Below are 20,556 nucleotides of genomic sequence, written 5' to 3'. Positions count from 1 at the left end.
TGCTAGTTCTACTTGTCCTTTTACTATTGATATTGTTAGCATTAATGAATATTGAATTTGTTTAAAAAAAAGACTGAGTTTTGCATTTGTAAATATCTTGAAATCTGTTATATTTTATCTTGATTATAAAGCCTATTAGTTTTAATGCAATTTGAGTTGTAATAGTCATATAAGTTGCAATGTTTATTAATGTTTATTAAAGGAATACTTGATTAGATGTACTTTGTAATTATCGAAAATGGGGCTTAACATTTTTAAAGTAATACTTAATTTAATTACTGTATGATTAAAATTACATTGTTTACCTTTTTTATTTAATGCTAATAACTATAAAGCATTGTTTTATTTGAAACATGGCACTCATGGGCAGAAAGGTTAAAGAATTTATTTGAACTTGCAGGTAAAGCATTCTTAATTTTATTACAATTTGTATGTATATAAAAGTGTGCCATTTTACTTAAAATTAGGCATGTAATTTATTATAGGCTACAATTTTTAGTTGTAGATGGTGAGGCACTAAAATTAATTCAGTTATCTAGCTTCATTATCAATACATTGAAGTTTGTAGAGGTGGGTTCTCCATTGAAAATTTAGAATATATTGTATATAATTATATTTAATATATATAATTATGAAAGTATCTTAGTTTTCTAATATAGTGATTTTATCTGTAACGTTTGAAATATAGTACACAGAATTTTAAAACATTCCAGTTAAATGAAAAAAATTAGCGAAAATGATTTAGCAAAAACCTCAACTCAGGGTCTTGCATAATCTAATAAAATCCTTTCAAGCCCAATAACTTATAGGAAATTAGATAAATTACAAAGGACAATGGAACTAGTATACTAAATCGTAAAATATGAAATTTTAAAGCCAAATAAAGATGATAGAATTATTTATACCGTAACTACACTGAAGCAATTATCCCTTCAAAAGATTGATAGAAGATTAAGTCTGTAAATAAACCTTTAAAGGACTACAATATACAATAATAATTAGATGCCAAAGTAATGTTGAAAAATTTGGTCACAGACCAAATTGTTTTTAGTTGACCGCTTCAATATGAGGTAGCGTAAATTATACATTACAATACTTTTATTAGGGTTAGTCAGTGCAAATGTAGGTTTTATTACCTGAATGCCTTGCCAGTCCAGCCATATGGCCTCACTTCTGCAAAGAGAAATTCTCTCTCTCTCTTTCTTTCTTTCTTTCTTTTTGCTGTGGGCCATATTAGATCTATAGGTGGCCTGAATATTAAAAAATTTACTCTTAACATTAGCATCCTATTACAGTTGAATGGTTGCTTAATATCCTGTCTGCTTCTACACAACTAGTATAACATTGTGTATCTGAAAAAATAAGGCTCTTGTGCAGAAAGATTAAATGATTATTCTAGGGTAAATATTCCTTTTTGGAGGGTTTGTATCGCAAAATCTAAAATCCTGAGGCACTCGGTCTAAGTGGTGATAATTTGTGCTCTTAAATTTTCATCCTATAAATATCCGATTAAAAAGACATTTGGTGATAACATTTTAAACTTTTGATGGAAATTTATTCAAAGCTAGACTTTAGAGACTTTATGAAAAGAGGAAAATGCTATAAGGTAAGAAAGAATATTTTATGTAGTTTGATATTGTTTTTGGATTTTGTTTCAAACGACGACGGTATAAAGAAAATTTAAGCTTTTTATATGAAAACATTCTTTGCCAGCGTTTATCAGGTAAAAAGTTTTACTGCAGTTTTAAGATTTCTGAACTATGAAGGGAATTATAAATTGTATGTGTTAATTTCAGTTTCTAAAAATTCTTTAGCATTTGAATTTGAGAAGAATTATTTGAAGTAGACAAAATTCAAAGATTTTAGTTTTAGAAGTTTTGATCAACCCATCAAAGAATATCTGGCAGGAATAAGAATTAACAATTGCAGCAGATTGGAATACTGTATAGTTTTCTTTTTTAAAGATAGACACAGCTAGCTAGATAACTTGGTAGCCATGCAAGCTCAATTTTTTGTTTGTTAACTGTGAGAAATATTTGTTTTTACTTCTAATTATAACTGCATTTTTTGTCATAGGTTATTTACAAATCTCAAGCTGGAGATTTCTATCTAAATTGGGTTTATTGTATGATATATAATTTATATTCCTCATTAGCATGATGGTACCCACCCTTTATGACAATTTATCACTAGGTTATTTTCTGCAGTTTGAGACAAGTTAACCCCCAAAAGTTTTGTTCAATTTCAGGAATTGGGTTGTTGATCCAGGAAGCTGTTGACCAAAAGAAGCTGCTTTTGAAATTCGCTTTGAGGATTGTTGGAGTAATGTGTTCTCTGCTGGCGTTTAACATCTGAAAACAATGGGCACAAAAATGCTAATGGCATAGAAAACTCTTTGATACACACGCTAGCTTCAGAGAAAAAGGGATAAGTCCTTTTACAATAGAAAGAGGTGGAGTGGAGCACACAAGAAAGAAGAAAGGTGGAGCGTACAATTAAGAAAAATGCTTAGCAGAGCATGTAAGAAGGAAAGAAAAAAGATGGAGCGCAGCACAGAAGAAAGAAACAGGGTGGAGTGCGGAGTGCATTTATGAAAGAAAAAAGATAACTATATATAACAATAAAAGAAATGTTATAATTCATGTGGAAAATATATGAAGGAAAATAAAAATTTTAAGTATTATTAAATTTTACTCTTGCCATTCAGGTTTTACCTATAAATTTAATTACTGTATAGGAAACCAACATGAAATGCAGAAGGGAACTGTCACATGAAATATATAGGGAGAAAAAAAAGTAACTTACCCAATTACTGTGCAGAACATGAATAGAAAGAAAAAAATTTCCCTCCATCCTCTGCAAAATTTTCCTCCATCCTTTGCAGGGGAAGGAGGGTATAGTTCTATTCTTTCATGTCCTGCACAGTTTACTATTTCCCTCCATCCTCTGCAAAGGAAGACGACATCTTTTCTTTGCAGGGGAAGAAGGGTATAGTTCTATTCTTTCATGTCCTGCACAGTTTTCTTTCATGTCCTGCACAGTTTATATATGTTACAGTACTTTCTCCCTTCACTTCACGTGACAGTTCCCTTCTGCATTTCACGTTGGTTTTTCCTCTTGCATAGTGGTTATTACAATCCTCTCTCTCTACATCTCATAATGAAGTTAATTTCCCCCTCTCGTATGGGTTTTTTTTTTTTCCATCAGCTGGTGAAGCAGGTGGTACTTTTTTCCTTCTTTCCCTCTGGTGTGGTAGTTTACTCTCTCCCTCTCTGCCTTTCCATGTTGGAAGATCTCTCGAGATTGATATTATTTTCCATGTTTTTCATACTTTCTTCCCATTTTTCTTTCACTTGATTACAGTTATATTTGATCTGTTGTCTCTTGATTGTGTGTAACTATTCTACCTGAAAAATATAAAAAGTAACTTGAAATAGGAGGATATTTTTAAAAATAATTTACTATTTTTCAAAGGGGGGCTTCATGCTAGTCTTTGATATAATTATTTTCGGGAGTTACAGAGTAGTAACAATATCAATACACTTGGTTATCAAATCCTAAGCTATAAGGTCTGATATACAAAAAGAAGCTTAATGTACAGTACACAGACAGTCAAGTGAAAACTAAGGGATACACAAAAACTAAAAAAAAATGCTTCAATAAAAATAGTGAAGGCTTAATATGAAATGGCAAGGAAAAATTTTATAGCTCAAATAAAAACTTTATAACAATAATTACAGGTACAGTATTTACCTCCTGGATTGATTGATTCATGAAATTAGCCCAGTGCTGGCGACATCTTTCATAATCTGAGTATCCTTAGTGTCTTCTTTGCTTTAGTGTACAGTGTCCAACCTTGAAAAAATAATTAGATTTAAATACAGTTTAAGAAAATGGTTTATAATTTCATTAATAATAATAAAAAAAAAAAGACATCTGTTAAGAACAAAGTTTTCAAACTATCTAATTTATGCAAATGACGTAGGATCTCTTATCAAACCTCGTCTTTGTACTAACTATTCTTGTGTTTAAAGTCTTAATGCTTTACAAATTAACTTGCCTAGAACCCAGGCAATCTCATCATCATCTCCTCCTCCTACACCTATTGATGCAAAGGGCCTCTTGTTAGATTTTGCCAGTCATATCTACAGCTTATTAATTGTAGAAAATAATTCTTGAGCCCAGTAATCTAAATTTTATCAAAACACATCAATACAGTTCAGTTCTTTACAGCGAGTCATACAGTATACCTTTATTCTATGAAGAGCAAACTTTTCAACCCTAAAACAATCTGAACATTTCTCCCAACCACTACACTGTATTCCTCCCCTACAAGGAATCAGTACAGCACTGTATTCTATTCATGAAGAAGGGTATAAAACCATGGCCTGTCATACAAATGCCATTGTATCAGATATCAAGACCTGTATTAAATCAAATATATCAAAGTGGAGACTAAGCATTATGAGACTAACACAATCAAAATTTGTGTTTTATAATGAACTTTACCCATAAGGTACTGCTGAAAACTGCAAGTGGGAATTTTTTGGGAAAGGGATTGTATTACATCAAAAAAAAATTCTTTATAAACTTGGCCTCATTCAGATTATTGCATACCTTCACATGGAGGGAAAGAAACCGTGCCTTTCCTTGACAATACAAATCTTTGAAAACACATGCAAGTAAATTCAACACACTATTGGAAAATTATACATGTTACACACATCCTATCAACAGTGTTATTTACTAACCATTCCCAAATAGAGCTTCAAAGCCTGAGAAAAAGGCTTCGGCCGCTTCCGTGTCTGAGCTTGCAGCCTCCCCCTGACGCACCACCAAATGAATGCCTGAGCGTCTCAAATTTTTCAAACCACCCTCGAGAAGCCTTGAACTCTGAAGGTTCCTGCTTCGATGTTCCTTCTCCTGCGTCGGCTTGAGCAAGAACAAGATCACCGAAAATGGCACTGGGTTTCTGGCAGATTATCACTTCGGTGATAGTCTCCCCAGCCATTTCTGTCCTTTATCCAGACAAGCAGCAGTCTCTCCATCTCATTGTGGACATGGCTCCTCTTGCTGGAGAAAACAGTCACACCCTTAGAAGGTGCTACTGCTTTGATAGCTTCCTTCTGCTTCAGGATCATTCCTATCGTGGACGTATTTCGGCCATATTCCTTTGCGAGCATACTTCATGGCATACCAGCCTTGTATTTCTTGATTATTTCAATCTTCATCTCCATGGAAAGCATCATCCCCTTCTTTCCCTTGACATCCCATTGCTAATGATGTAACGTAACATCACACACGATACAGTACAGTACTGTACAATTGTTACGAAAGCTAAATCACAAACACTAAGTCAATGCGTACGATACCGCTGCCTAAACGAAAAGACATAAGAATGCCAATGCGTAGATGCACAATGGGATACAGTACAGTAGATGCTGACCAATAGGAGAGCAGGATCTCCTAGCATCCAAGTAGGGAGATAAACAATGGAAAGGCATGAGGATGGTAGCGAGTTTATGGGTTGGCGGGGTGCAAATTTTAAAATCCGACTGACACGGTCGGGCTCTCGCACCGTACCTCTTTTAATTGTACGAAACATTTTTCGTAATGCGAGTCCTAAAATTATTGGCATCTCGTTTCGCAGAGTGAAAATTTTGTAAGCCAATTCTTTTGTTCTAAGAGGTTTGACTATAAGTGATTGCTACTGACCCTTGATTGAGCAGGATCAGCATGAAAAGAGGCCAAGGCTGATCCTTCTAGCCAAGACCAAACCTCCACTTGACCCCTAAAAGGCAGAGCTACGGTCACCTCCCGGGAGCAGGCTGTTGTACTCTCGATTAAATGCAAGCACCTTCACCACAGACTAATATGGCCAAGTGCTCTAGACTGCCTTCCGAAGTAGGAGAAAGATTGCCCGAGAAGCCATTCCATCCCAAAGACCTTAGGCGAGGCAGCAGACTAGGGAGACTCCTCCCCCACTGACGAGTCTGACATTTACGCCAATGGTTAAACTGGGAATGTAATTGGGAACTGATGAAGACTAAGCACCCTAACAGCAACAGGAGGAGAACTCTTAGCATGAGACCAAGTAGCAGTGGGAGAAGCACAGCTGCTTCTCCTGAGGGTCTGAACAGAGAATCATGGCTCTATACTCTTGAGGCATGGAAAAAGAGCACATTCTTGGCCTATCAAAGCACTCAAGCAATAAGAGTACAGCCTCAAAAGAGGCCATCCCATCTAAACAGTCAAGGAGCTTGACGGTACATGGCAATGAGGAAGTCCTGTAACCAGGAAAGAAGGGAGATGAAGATTATAGTCCTGTTACTTGGAAAGAAGGGAGATGAAGATTGTAGTCTTGTAACCTATTAGGGAGGTGGAGATTGAAGCAGCTACTTAAACCTTGGAGCAGCAAGTATACGGGGCCATACACTTCTGTCCTGGTCGGTCACTAGTAGCTGTTGGGAACCTGGATGCCAGCAATGGCACAGGGCAGGGATCCTTCAAGGGCCTGGACCTAAGGTCCCAGCCACAGCCCTGGGAGCCCATGGCATGGGGACCAGGAGAGAGACTGTGATCCGAATGGAAATGTCCTCCACCACTGAAAAAGGGTGGTGGTGTCCCTGGGATGCCAATCTGACTACAGTTGTCCATCCTTGATACTTCAGTCTCCCTCATCTTCCAAGAGTTTGTCTGAAATAAGAGAAGGATAACAAGGAGGAAGAGAAACAGCATTAATAAATGCTTCTACTCTCTCCTGGCTCTCGCTCTTGGCTTTACAGGCAGAGCGGTTCAAGGAAGCAGCTTGACAGTCGTTGACAACATTACTTCAAAGAGGAGAATCCCCGGGGTTGCTCCAACAGGAACCACAACAGTGGGGCACACTCTCACAAAGGTAGGGGTTAGATACACTTTCAACGGCCCACAATCTGGCAACTTGCAGGGCTGGAGGCACAACGACTAAAACTGAGGGAGGACAACAGGCACGGATGCCCTGGCGCATGGATCAGGGCAACTGACACGGGAAGGGGTGGGGATCACCAAGACAGGAATCGGGAACTTTGGGGACAAGGGTAGCACTTAACCAAATATGCACCCTGGACCCAGCAGGGGCCCAGCCTCCCAATATTAGCCCCTTGCCTACCAATAAACTCTTCAGTCTTTTAGTGCTTAGGGGGGAACCAGCAGCCTTTCTGACTCTTGAAGAATTGCTATGTCCTTCACCATTGGGATCACCAGGGAACACTTTAGACAAGTGAACACAGGGAAGAGTGGGAGAGAAGTAGCTTAAACTACCAACTCTCTCAGTTAATGGACAGCCTACATGAAAGCCTTACTTAGGTCAACAGGTCATCTGCAGAGTGGCCAACATTCAAGAGTGAGGATTTCAGCCTCTGAAGGCTACCGTTTCATACAAAGCGGCTAACATTAAGGGTTCCCCATACAAGAAAACCTGAAAACTCGCTTATGTACATCCGAAGATTTTGAACCCTTGCAGCATACTCCCCTGGGAACCATTCATGGGCATATGCTCAAGGGTAACAGTAGAAACATATCCCTCTAGAAGAACAGTAGCAACGAAGACCCAGCCGGAGTTTTTTTGGGAGTTACCCAGTCCAACTCCCACAAATGCCTCCCTCACTTTCTTCCCTTAGGGTGAAGGACAACCACTGCACCAAAGGCCACAACTTACACTCAGTACACAGTAATGGCTGCAAAGTCATGTCCCTAAGCACAGAGGGTGTGTACACCTACACACTGTTAGACCAACCGACTGTCAATTCCACTCCTCAAATGCAACAAGCTACTCGTTTCTGTGCCACACTCAACAGACCAACATTCACTTCCTGAGAAAATGTTGGAATGAACTACTACAAGCTGAAGATATAACTTCAGGAAACTTCAGAAACTGCAGTGAATATTCTATATATGTTGGGGGTTCATTGGTCATATAAGGCAGCAATGACCATTCTATTAGGTGTACCCAGTATCACTGTTATATCCCTCCCCTTCCATGGCACCAAATATCACAGCTTTCCATCAACACTTCAGAATCCATTGTTCTCGTCAATTAATGGTTAATTACTAACCAATGACTGGGAGAATCATCCTGTCTACTGCAAAGATTTCTGTAAACTTTGAAAATCCATCATTCTTCAATTAACCATTAATTCTTAATTAAGATCAAAATCATTCAATTAAGTGCACCAATGTAATTTCCTGTCCCTTCTATTTTACTTGACACCAAATGCTGTCATTTTCTGTGAACTTTGTTTTTTGATTAATTACTAATCAAATAAAAAATTGGTCTGTCTCTTAACGCGGGTAACCTAGTTTACACACGCCAAATTTCAGACAGATTCGCCGAGTATTGACAGAGGAGTAGGCTCTCTAAATTAGTATTTCAAAAACGATTTACCCAATGAATTAATTAATGGTCTGACAACTTTCTATTCAACAGAGTTAGATATTTTGTTTGTTTTCCCTCTTATTAATTAATAAATAGCAAGATAGAAAGTTTTGGAGAAAAACACAAATAATCAATAGATACTGACCAAGTTTCAAAATTATTGGGTCAGGAATAATGGAGTAGGCAAAAAATAAGTAAACAACAGGTGCACAGACAAAAGTAGCGACTTTACAGGTCCTCAGCCTATAAAATTTAATAAGTTTGACAGGAACGGTTTATACATATAAACAAGACATTACCGAAGTAACAGCGAAGGCTTTCTCTGCCTGGAGATGGCGCAGGGCTCTTCACGCTCACCATTTTGATAACCATCACCTTTTGATAACCACTTGTGATCCAATTTTTGACCAATTCCAGCTTGTGATGAAGTAATCTCCCTAATCTGAGTATTCTTATGATGCAAAAGTAAGTATTTTCATGATGTGTAGGAACAAACTGCAATATCAACTTTGATAGGTATAAAATACATTCATAATACAGTGCTTTAATGCTATTCAAATCAAATGGCAAGATTTTTATATCCTCCACTAACATCTTATCATGAATTTCTTTCCAAGGTTCAGTACCTACCCCTTCTTTCATAAGGCAAAATCTTTTTAATTAGTAATCAAAACCATTATTCACTTTAAATAGCTATTTTTTTATAATAAAATATACGGTATTAAAACCTACTCCAATCACTAGCCTTGTTATTATTTTTTACCGTTTTACTGAATTTGAGAACCACACAACTTTTAATCTAAATATAATGCATAACAGCTTTTCTTTAATAGGCACAGGTAGCCATTTCATCAAGTATTTTTACTTTAAATTCTATGTAATAAATATGCCCGTAACTGCAAATTTTCAATATTAAACTTACCCGATAATCATGTAGCTGTCAACTCCGTTGCCCGACAGAATTCTATGGAGGGATACGCCAGCTATCACAATACTAGAAGGGGGTGTACTTACCAGCGCCACCTGTGGCCAGGTACTCAAGTACTTCTTGTTGACACCTCCTCAATTATTCCTCTGTCGTGCTTCCGGCAAGACGTTCTGGGATACGCTATGTTCTTGGAGTATTTTCACGACTTTGGTGAAGTATTTCTCTTTGATTTCGGCTGTCGCTTTACTGGAAACTTCTATATTAGCTTAGTTAGCTTTTGGAATTTATTTGATTAATTATGGTGACGAAGAGAGTATGAACTCTCTTTCACCTTTAAATGGCCGACCCTTCCCTTAGACGGAAGTGTTGGTGTCTAAGAGAGTATAGACTCTCTTTCTTAATTTTGCTTAACAAAAGTTATAGATTTATTTTATATCTCTCCGCCTCTTATAGGCCTCTTCGATTAACTTCCTTTTTTTATAAACTTATTAAAATTAATTTTTATATTTGTTTATATTCGACCTTCCTAATAGTAGGCGGTCTTTTCTTGGTACCGAAGTTAATTAACATTGAGCCCGTCATTTCGGTTTTACCTGTTAACATATTATGCTATTTTAATGTCTTTGAAAGAATTTCTTTGATAGTCTAGTACTGTTTTCAAAGTTGAACTAACGTTTTGTTTTGTCTCTGCAGTTGTTGACGTTCAGAACGTTCAACTTGCGCTCTATCGTTACGATAGAGAAAGAATTTTCACGGTTTCACGTTGCAGTAAGAGTAACCGTGTCTAGCGTTTTGTTCATTCTTTCTTAACTTAATGGTTTTAATTCTAATAAAGGAACTTTTCATTTTGGGAAATATTTCAGTTTTTTCCTTTAACAATAATATGTTTTAACGATATATATGATTGGGCTCTTCTCTCAGGTTCTAAGTCAAGAGAGAGAGAGAGAGAGAGAGAGAGATAGAGACGGAGGGAGAAAGAGGAGGATAAACGTTTCATTCAATCGAGTAACGTTGTTATCGTTTTTGCTCTTCTCCCTAGTCTCTTTAGGGGAAGAAGGTAAACGTTTCTAGAGTGATCTAGTGTTTAGTCTCTTTCCAGCCACTGAATTATTTATCTTTCATTAGATTTTTCTGTTACATTGTAATTCTGTTTTCGCAATTACTAACTTTTGAGAAAGGATAGAATTGCGTGTTTCAGGTACAAACCACTTAAAGTTTCGAGTTCAGTGAAATAAGTGCAAACAGAAAATCAAAGTGATAAGTGATTAGCGCAAAGTGTGTCAGTGTTGTGCGTGAGGGTACTTCTGTGCGCGCCAGTCGTCCTCCCAGTCCGGGACCTCTTGCAAGCTCCCAAGCCCAGGGGAGAAGCAATGTCGAAGGACAAAAGGGTTCAGCAGGCCTTGATCGGCGCACAGAAGTATCCTCGGTGGTTGTGGGCGTGTCTTACCGAGACCGTCACTCCCACCCGCAGACGATTGAGCCCTTATTTTGCTCGTCTGCAGAAGAAATATAGGGGAGAAAACGCTGGTCTCAGGTCTCAAGACCTCTTAAACGTAAATTCCAGACCTATGCCAGACGTACGAAGTTAGAGTTCAACAACCCGGATGCAGTCATTGGGTTAGCTCTGACTCTCCTCAGTCATCAGTTGAATGCACTCCGCCTAAGAGGAGTAAGGTTCTGCCGCAACAGATCCTGCTGTTAAGGCTTTACCTCAGCAGACCTTAGTGTCTGCCGACCCCAAGTGGACTCTACTACAGTCCATGCAAGCACAGCTTTCGGACTTGATGCGTGAGTGTCGGGCTGAGAGTGTTGCGCCTCCGCCTCCGCCTACACTCCCTCCGCCTGCGCTCGCTCCGCCTGATCGCAGTACCACCTGCCAGGCGTACGATGTTGAGCCACGTTCTGAGTTTGCTGTTCCCAGTGGTGTTCAGCCTCCGCCTTCCTTAAGGCAACCTTTCCAATGGGATCAGGAGGATTATACCTCTCTTCCTCCGCCTCCACTTGCTGCTCCACCAGTGATGCAACACTCGGTTGAGGTACAACAACCTCTCCCGTCCATGAGTCAGTCTCCTCAGCTCTCGCTGCAGCGAGCTCAACCCTCCACTAGGCAAGCACCACAACACCTTAGCCTTGCGCCTCAGGAGCCTCAGCTTGCGAGACATTACCTTGTTCTGCGCAGCCTCTACCTCATCGCGCTCCGCTCACACCACAGGAACTGGAACTTGCTACTCCGCTTCCGCCAACCGCTCAGCAAGCGCAACCCTTGGGTTCAACCACTCATGCTAGGAGTCAGCCTCCTCCACCCATGCGCCTTCCTTCTGCTTGTCTTTTATTCAGCCTTTGCAGACTGAGCCTCAGGTGTTCCCTCAACAGAGTCTTGAAGAGGAAACCACAACTATTGTTGTTCCAGCTCGTTCTGACTCTGCTGTTCAGCATACCTTACCTCCATTTTCAAACCTTATGATAATGGAGGTTATTTGTATTACTTATAAAAATATATTTGTATTCCTTGCAATATATCTTTAACAATATCGCAAAATATGGCAAAAATATGAATCATGAGTTATGAATGTAAGGTAAATATTATGTTGATATTAAAACCCCATGCAAGCATGCATAAAGCACTCTAGCACTGGTCATGGAATTTCTGAGAAATGTTAAACGCCATGCACACGCTCTGCTTACCTTACAGCATGCTCTACATACAGCATGCTCTGCTTACAGCATGCTCTGCTTACTACATGCTCTGCATACAGCATGCTCTGCATTCAGCATGCTCTGCATACTACATGCTCTACATTCAGCATGCTCTGCATACAGCATGCTCTGCATACAACATGCTCTGCATACAGCATGCTCTGCATTCAGCATGCTCTGCATACAACATGCTCTGCATACAGCATGCTCTGCATTCAGCATGCTCTGCATACAACATGCTCTACATACAGCATGCTCTGCATACAGCATTCTCTGCATACAACATGCTCTGCATACCTTACCGCATGCTTCTCAGTCACACATCTTTGGTTGTTGCCAACTCACTAGACTGTCAAGCAGTTTCATAACGTTGCCTTCTAGTCTGCTGCTTTTGCACCAGTGAACCCTCACTGAGAGAACTTAGCTTTTCTAGGATATGGTCCCTGTAGATGAGAAAGTTCTTTTCTCCCTCCTTCTGATATTCCCTTGAGGACTCTGTCATTTGGAGGGAGCCTTTAGCTGCATAGCCTCTTATGGACTTTTATTTAAGCATAACATGCTTCCAGGGAAGGTAATGGTTCCACTTCAGTCGCTAATCCCGTCTGTTACCACACCTGCTCCCATAGACCTTGAGCTGTGTTGCAAGACATGCAGTCCAAGCTTAGTCCTTGTTAGAGGATTTTTTGTTTACGGAGTCAATGTGTCACGGGGAAGACGTTCAACAACCAACAGAAGTGACTTGTTGTGACGCAGTGCGGCAACCTCAGCAACCCGATAAGGAGTTGTCTGTACGACCCAGACAGTCTAGACAGATTCGGGTTGTCACTGTACTTCCTCGCTTGCCCATGATTGACAGTTCACAGACTGTGCAGCAGTACCATGATCTTGTGTCCGGCTCCGTCAGACGACTGGCTTTTAAGAGCTCCCACAAGTCGTCGCTGTCTGGAGATTTTCAAATGGACTATGGATCTGACCAAGGAACTGGGCCTCCTGGTCAATTTTGAGGAGTCTCAGCTCGTCCCATCCCAGACCATTGTCTCCTTGGGTATGGATCTTCAGAGTCGAGCTTTTCGGACTTTTCCGTCGGCCCCAAGGATCTTCCAAGCCCTAGAATGCATCCAGAGCATGCTGAGAAGGAACCGATGCTCAGTCAGGTAGTGGATGAGTCTAACAGGGACACTTTCATCGCTGGCCCTGTTCATCGTGTTAGGGAGACTCCACCTCCCCCCCCTTCAGTATCATCTAGCTGCTCACTGGATAAAGGACATGACGCTAGAGACGGTCTCAGTTCCTGTTTCCGAAGAGAGGAGGTCTTCTCTCGCGTGGTGTAAGAACAGCTTTCTTCTCAAGGAAGTCTATTTGGCTGTTCAGAAACACGACCGCCGTCTCCTCTCGGACGCATCAGACACGGGCTGGGGTGCGACTTTGGACGGACAAGAATGCTCGGGAACATGGAATCAGGAGCAAAGGACACTTCACATCAATTGCAAGGAGTTGTTGGCGGTTATTCTGGCCTTGATAAACTTCAAGTCCCTCCAGCTTAACAAAGTGGTGGAGGTGGACTCTGACAACACCACAGCCCTGGCTTACATCTTCAAGCAGGGAGGGACTCTTTCGTGGAAGTTGTTCTAGATCGCAAGGGACCTACTCATCTGGTCTAAAGATCGAAAGCTAACTGGTAACGAGGTTCATTCAGGGCGGTATGAATGTCATGGCAGATCACCTCAGACGGAAGGGTCAGGTCATCCCCACAGAGTGGACCCTTCTCAAGAATGTTTGCAGCAGACTTTGGGCCCTGTGGGGTCAGCCAACCATAGATCTGTTCACTACCTCGATAACCTAGAGACTCCTGTTGTATTGTTCTCCGATTCCAGACCCAGCAGCAGTTCACGTGGATGCTTTTCTGCTGGATTGGTTCCATCTCGACCTGTATGCATTCCCGCCGTTCAAGATTGTCAACAGGGTACTTCAGAAGTTCTCCTCTCACAAAGGGACACGGCTGACGTTGGTTGGCTCCGCTCTGGCCCGCGAGAGAATGGTTCTTAGAGGTACTGCAATGGCTGGTCGACATTCCCAGGACTCTTCCTCTAGGAGTGAACCTTCTTAGTCTACCTCACGTAAAGAAGGTACACCCAATCCTCCACGCTCTTCGTCTGACTGCCTTCAGACTTTCGAAAGACTCTCAAGAGCTAGGGGCTTTTCGAAGGAGGCAGCCAGAGCGATTGCCAAAGCAAGGAGAACATCCACTCTCAGTATCTATCAGTCTCAAGGGGAAGTCTTCCGTAGCTGGTACAAGACCAATGCAGTTTCCTCAACCAGTACCACTGTAACCCAGATTGCTGACTTCCTGTTATATCTAAGGAAAGTAAGATCCCTTTCAGCTCCTACGATCAAGGGTTACAGAAGTATGTTGGCAGCGGTTTTCCGCCACAGAGGCTTGGATCTTTCCACCAACAAAGATCTACAGGACCTCCCTAGGTCTTTTGAGACCTCAAAGGAACGTCGGTTGTCCACTCCAGGCTGGAATCTAGACGTGGTCCTAAGGTTCCTTATGTCATCAAGATTTGAACCTCTCCAATCAGCCTCTTTTTAGGACCTCACATTAAAAACTCTTTTCCTCGTGTGCTTGACAACAGCTAAAAGAGTAAGTGAGATCCACGCCTTCAGCAGGATCATTGTTTTCACATCTGAAACGGCTACATGTTCCTTGCAGCTCGGTTTTTGCTAAACGAGCTTCCTTCACGTCCTTGGCCTAAGTCGTTCGAGATCCCAAGCCTGTCCAACTTGGTGGGGAATGATCTGAAGAGAGTACTTTGCCCAGTTAGAGCTCTTAGGTACTATCTAAAAAGGTCTTAACCTTTACAAGGACAATCAGAAGCCTTATAGTGTGCTATTAAGAAACCTTCTTTTCCAAGTTCTAAGAACTCAGTTTCTTACTATTCAGGCTTCTGATTAGAGAAACACATTCTCATCTGAAGGAAGAAGACCTTGCTTTGCTGAAGGTAAGGACACATGAAGTGGGAGCTGTGGCTACTTCAGTGGCCTTCAAACAGAGCCATTCTCTGCAGAGTGTTATGGATGCAACCTATTGGAGAAGCAAGTCAGTGTTCGCATCATTCTATCTCAAAGATGTCCAGTCTCTTTACGAGAACTGCTACACCCTGGGACCATTCGTAGCAACGAATGCAGTAGTAGGCGAGGGCTCAGCCACTACATTCCCATAATCCCATAACCTTTTAACCTTTCTCTTGAATACTTTTTATGGGTTGTACGGTCGGCTAAGAAGCCTTCCACATCCTTGTTGATTTGGCGGGTGGTCAATTCTTTCTTGAGAAGCGCCGAGGTTAAAGGTTGTGATGAGGTCCTTTAGTATGGGTTGCAGCCCTGTATACTTTAGCACCTTCGAGTTGATTCAGCCTCCCAAGAGGAACGCTGCGCTAAGTAAGGAAGACGAACTTAAAAAAGAGGCAGAGTAACGGTTCAATTCGACTTCCTTACCAGGTACTTATTATTTCATTGTTATTTGAGATAACTGTTATATGAAATATGGGATACTTAGCTATCCTTTAATCTTGTACACTGGTTTTCACCCACCCCCCTGGGTGTGAATCAGCTACATGATTATCGGGTAAGTTTAATATTGGAAAATGTTATTTTTATTAGTAAAATAAATTTTTGAATATACTTACCCGATAATCATGATTTAATCGACCCTCCCTTCCTCCCCATAGAGAACCAGTGGACCGAGGAATAATTGAGGAGGTGTCAACAAGAAGTACTTGAGTACCTGGCCACAGGTGGCGCTGGTAAGTACACCCCCTTCTAGTATTGTGATAGCTGGCGTATCCCTCCATAGAATTCTGTCGGGCAACGGAGTTGACAGCTACATGATTATCGGGTAAGTATATTCAAAAATTTATTTTACTAATAAAAATAACATATTACCTAACTTTTTCTTTGGTACAGCCCTCTTTACATAATTCTTATTTCATTAGAGTAGCCTTCAAGCTAAAATTATCAACAACTTTGCATTAATTATTTTTATATACTGTACAATACTTATCTAAGGTGTCCTTTGGGGTCTTGGGGTCTACTACACAGATTTCCATCTACTTTTATGGCTGAAACAACAATTTTCACTTTTCACTATACTTTATTTAAATTTTCAATATACCTAAATTTTTCAAGTGAGAATTATCATTTATAACCACTACCTACTTTCTAGCAGTACTTCACAGGATTTCACAATTCAAAAGAACTTGATTTTTAACTGTATACCAAAATTCCAGTGCAAATTTTACAAACAATATTCCACATTGTTAATATCAAAATTCAACAGTACATGATTGAAGCAAAAACAAGAATGCATATGTGGTAAATTTCAAAAGAGCTTAATCATCCTAAGGAAGATTATTACATCCAATGGATGGTTTTCAAAATGTTAGCCCCAGACAACATATAGAGGTTGGTATGGTAACTATCTTTGCTCAACTCTTTAAGAATGACAGTATAATTACATGTATACAAATTTTCATTTATGCTCAACAGCAGGTATATAAGATACAAAATTATTCATTAAGTAAATTTTTATGGAAAATTTTCAGCCAGAATTATACTAAACCAAATTTAAAATCGGCCTTATTTCTTGTCAGTAATTAATACACTAAAAAATAATTATCGTAATAAATAATCCATGAGCAAGAGTGTTTATAAATTCCTTAAGCCAAATAATTTTGTTTACCCTTTAACACAGTGTGTTATGCAATGCATACAACAGTTGCAATATTTTTTTGGAAGTAAAATTTCATTAAAGATGATTAAATATGATGAATTCGGAGATAATTTGTATTTTTCCTAACCATACAAACCTTAGCTATTTACATTGGGTTTACTTTCGGCGTAGCTGAAATTGACGAGCCAATAGAAGGGGTAGCTTGCTACCCCTCCCCCCACACGCCGGTGATTTGTCTCACTTCACTTAGAGGTAGGACTTGACTTGGGGGACAGGGCTGGCAGGCAAATATGTGTAAATAGCTAAGGTTTGTATGGTTAGGAAAAATACAAATTATCTCCGAATTTGTCATTTGTTCCGTAACCGAAATACAAACCACGCTATTTACATTGGGTGACTTACCCCTTAGGAAGGGTGGAAAGTCCCCAGCATTACTGGCTTTGGCTTTCCCCGGGGACTCCGACTCCAAGTGAGTAGCACTCGAGAAAAGGAGTCCCTGCACCTCACAAGTTCCTTGCTCCGCAAGGAACGTGTGGCCTACGTAAGTTGTGTGTGGAGGAAAGAGAGTGACTCGTCCTAGGAAGTTGACCTTGAGTCCTTTAGATAGGAATCTAGGCTAGGACGTTCCCAATACCACCTCGTCAGGGTATGGGGGACGCGACAGTATTAAGCTTAATACTAGGAACACAAGGGAGCATGGTTTACCTGCAGAGGTTGAGGTCAGCTATGCGGAGACCAGGATGCTGCTTTCCCCAAGAGAGGGGAGGATGAAGAAAGAAGGGCCAGACATACTCTTTCATTCACGCAGACTAAACCGGGTAACAACGCCCTCAACCTACTGCTACTTGTCCATCAAGGAGCCTGAGGTTAGACCAGCTGTTGTGCAGCCACCATGGGGCCGATAGAAAATGTATCGAGGCTCCTGTGGGTCACGTCCTGCAAGTAGTGGGCTGTGAAGGTTGTTTGACGCTTCCAGACCCCAGCTTGAAGCACCTGCGTCACAGAGATTGATTGATTGATTGATTTAAAGTTTTCAGGCATCCTGACATCTGAGGTCATTGACGCCGGTAACATTTAATTTATGTATACAAAAATAAAAAATAAAATAAAATAAAAAATAAAAGAGTATTCAATTAAAATCATAAAAGTTGAATGTCATAAAAATTGAATATTTTTCAGAAGACCTGCTTCTGAAATAAATCTAAAAATGCCACTTGCATGGTAGGACACATCATTTCCAAGAATCTTGGCAAGGATGAACCTGCCACCCTCACCTCGAGCATCAAACAAATATCTATTCCGCAAGTTGTTATAATTGGGGCATTCAGTCAACAAATGCCTTACTGTTAGAGGTACTAAACAGTCGTCACAATACGGTTGGTGTTGGCCCTTCAGCAGAAACTCGTGTGTCAACCGAGTGTGACCAATACGGAGACGACAAAGAGACTTCTCCCATTTTCGGGGCATCATATTATACCTCCAAGGAGATATGTCATTTGTTATCACTCGCATTTTATTGCCATCTTGACTATCCCATTGCTGTTGCCATTTATTGCAAACCAATTTCTTGATGTCAGGTAAGAAATCATTACAAGGAATGGGATACCTTCTTGGCAGCAACTCGGATGCAGCCTCCTTAGCCAGTGAATCTGCCTTCTCATTCCCAGACACACCTACATGGGCTGGAACCCAACAAAATTGAACTGTTATACCTCTCCGTCCAATAATGAAAAGCCATTCTAAAATCTTTAAAACTAGAGGGTTATTAGAATTAAAAACTTCCATAGCTTGAAGGACACTCCTTGCATCACTAAAAATTGTAAAATTACCCTCCTTCTCCAACGCTATTTTCTCAATAGCGGTTAATATGCCATACAGTTCGGCAGTAAATATGGAAGCGGTCAGAGGAAGTGCACCTCTACAATTAAAACCATTACTATGTACTCCAAATCCAACGCCAGCATCAGATTTGGAGCCATCAGTATATATAAAAGTTGATCCTCTATGTTTTTTAACATGTTCATTAAAAAGAGACCTGGCTTCTAGGTCTGGCATATTCTTCTTATCTCCAATAAAATATTTACAAAAAGATATCTCTGGTAACTTCCATGGAGGCGTTGATGATACCTTGAATGGAAGTACCTTATTTCTAATTATATCCAGACTATTTAATAATCGTTTCACCCGAAAGCCATAAGGTTGAGGAGATTTTGGGTGCAACTCAAAGTATGATGCGTGTCTTACAAGGCTTGCAGTCTGAAAGGCTAGAGAGTTAGGGAGTCTTTGCAATCTAAACCAATACCGAAGAATGGAAGACATTCGGTAAAGGTCTAGAGGTAACTCTCCAGCATCAACAAGGAGACTTGGGATAGGCGAGGTTTTAAAAGCTCCAGTAGACAATCTAATACCTGCATGATGTATCGAGTCTAATATTTATACCGGCTTGGGGTGGCTGAAGAATATACCTCACAACCATAACTAATTTTGGAAAAAATCAAGGCCTTGTATAATTTTAAAATAGTATTGCGGTCTGCCCCCCCACGATGTATGGGACAATACTTTAAGATATTCAGAGCTTCAACACATTTAGCTTTTAATGCTTTTAAGTGAGAAACCCAAGTAAGCCTACAATCAAATATCAAACCTAAAACTTTAGCTTCTCTTGCACATGGTATCTGTTGACCTTTAATGTATATATCCGGGTCTGGATGTACTCCCCGGATACGACAAAAATGGACAATGGTAGTTTTACTTGTCGAGAACTTAAATCCATTCATGTCAGCCCACTGGATAATTTTATCAATAGAGTGTTGGATTTTTCTCTCAACCATTGCCATTCTAGTGCCAGCAAATGATATTGAGAGATCATCCACAAATAATGTTGAGAGAACCTCCTGGGGAATGGCTGAGGATATCCCATTAATTGCTAGTGCAAAAAGGGTTACACTCAGCCCACTACCCTGAGGAACTCCTCCTTCCTGGCAATTACTCTCTGATAGTGTTTCCCCCACTCTCACTTGAAAAACTCTACGTGAAAGAAATGCCTGAATAAATAGTGGCAGCTCTCCTCTCAATCCCAATTCATGAATGGTTTTAAGAATACCATATCTCCATGTGGTATCATATGCCTTTTCAAGGTCAAAAAATACTGTAACATGGTGCTGTTTGGAAGCAAAGGCTTCACAAATAGAAGACTCAAGTCGTATCAACACATCAGTCGAGTGCATTTTTCGGAATCCACATTGAATCGGTGATAAAATACCTTTCTTTTCAAGGTACCATATCAGCCTTGCATTGACCATCTTCTCCATGATTTTACATAAACAAGAAGTCAATGCAATAGGACGATAGTTTGCTGCTAAAAACTTGTCTTTACCGGGTTTTAAAAAGGCTAAAATAATGGCTAGTTCCCAAACACTTGGGTAACTATGATCATGCCATATTCTATTAATAATGCTTAAAATAAATAGCTTTGTATTAAAATGTACATGTTTAATCATTGCATATGGAATTCCATCGGGTCCAGGGGCTGTATCATTGCAATGAGCAAGTGCGGAATCAAATTCTCTTTCAGTGAAAGGAGAATTATACGACTCTTCCCTTGTTGCAAAATTTAAAATTTTCTTTTCTTCAGTGCTCCTATACTGGTGACCAGGGGCTCCTTCACACTTGCTGGATACATTTGAAAAATGATTAGCCAGGGCATTGCTAACTTCATTTGCTTCAGTTACATACTGGCCATTCACCTTCAACACTGGTGGTGGGTTGGGGGTGAATTTGCCAGCT

At 40.2% G+C, this 20,556-nt stretch overlaps 1 long non-coding RNA gene across 6 annotated transcripts in view; it reads right to left on the bottom strand.

The window, feature by feature from the left end:
* Positions 1 to 2,680: 2,680 nt before the first annotated feature.
* LOC137631495 (uncharacterized) overlaps positions 2,681 to 20,556 on the bottom strand; it is a 150,829-nt gene continuing 132,953 nt past the window's right edge. For all 6 annotated transcript variants that reach the window (XR_011041898.1, XR_011041899.1, XR_011041900.1 and 3 more), the window contains 2 exons: positions 3,754 to 3,855; positions 2,681 to 3,407 (listed from right to left, as the gene is read on the bottom strand). This is a non-coding gene — a long non-coding RNA (uncharacterized lncRNA). The remainder of the gene's footprint in view (positions 3,408 to 3,753; positions 3,856 to 20,556) is intronic.

This window comes from Palaemon carinicauda, chromosome 39, assembly GCF_036898095.1.
Source record: "Palaemon carinicauda isolate YSFRI2023 chromosome 39, ASM3689809v2, whole genome shotgun sequence".
Classification (NCBI taxonomy): domain Eukaryota; kingdom Metazoa; phylum Arthropoda; class Malacostraca; order Decapoda; family Palaemonidae; genus Palaemon; species Palaemon carinicauda.
This window is presented reverse-complemented; position numbering and strand designations above follow the sequence as displayed.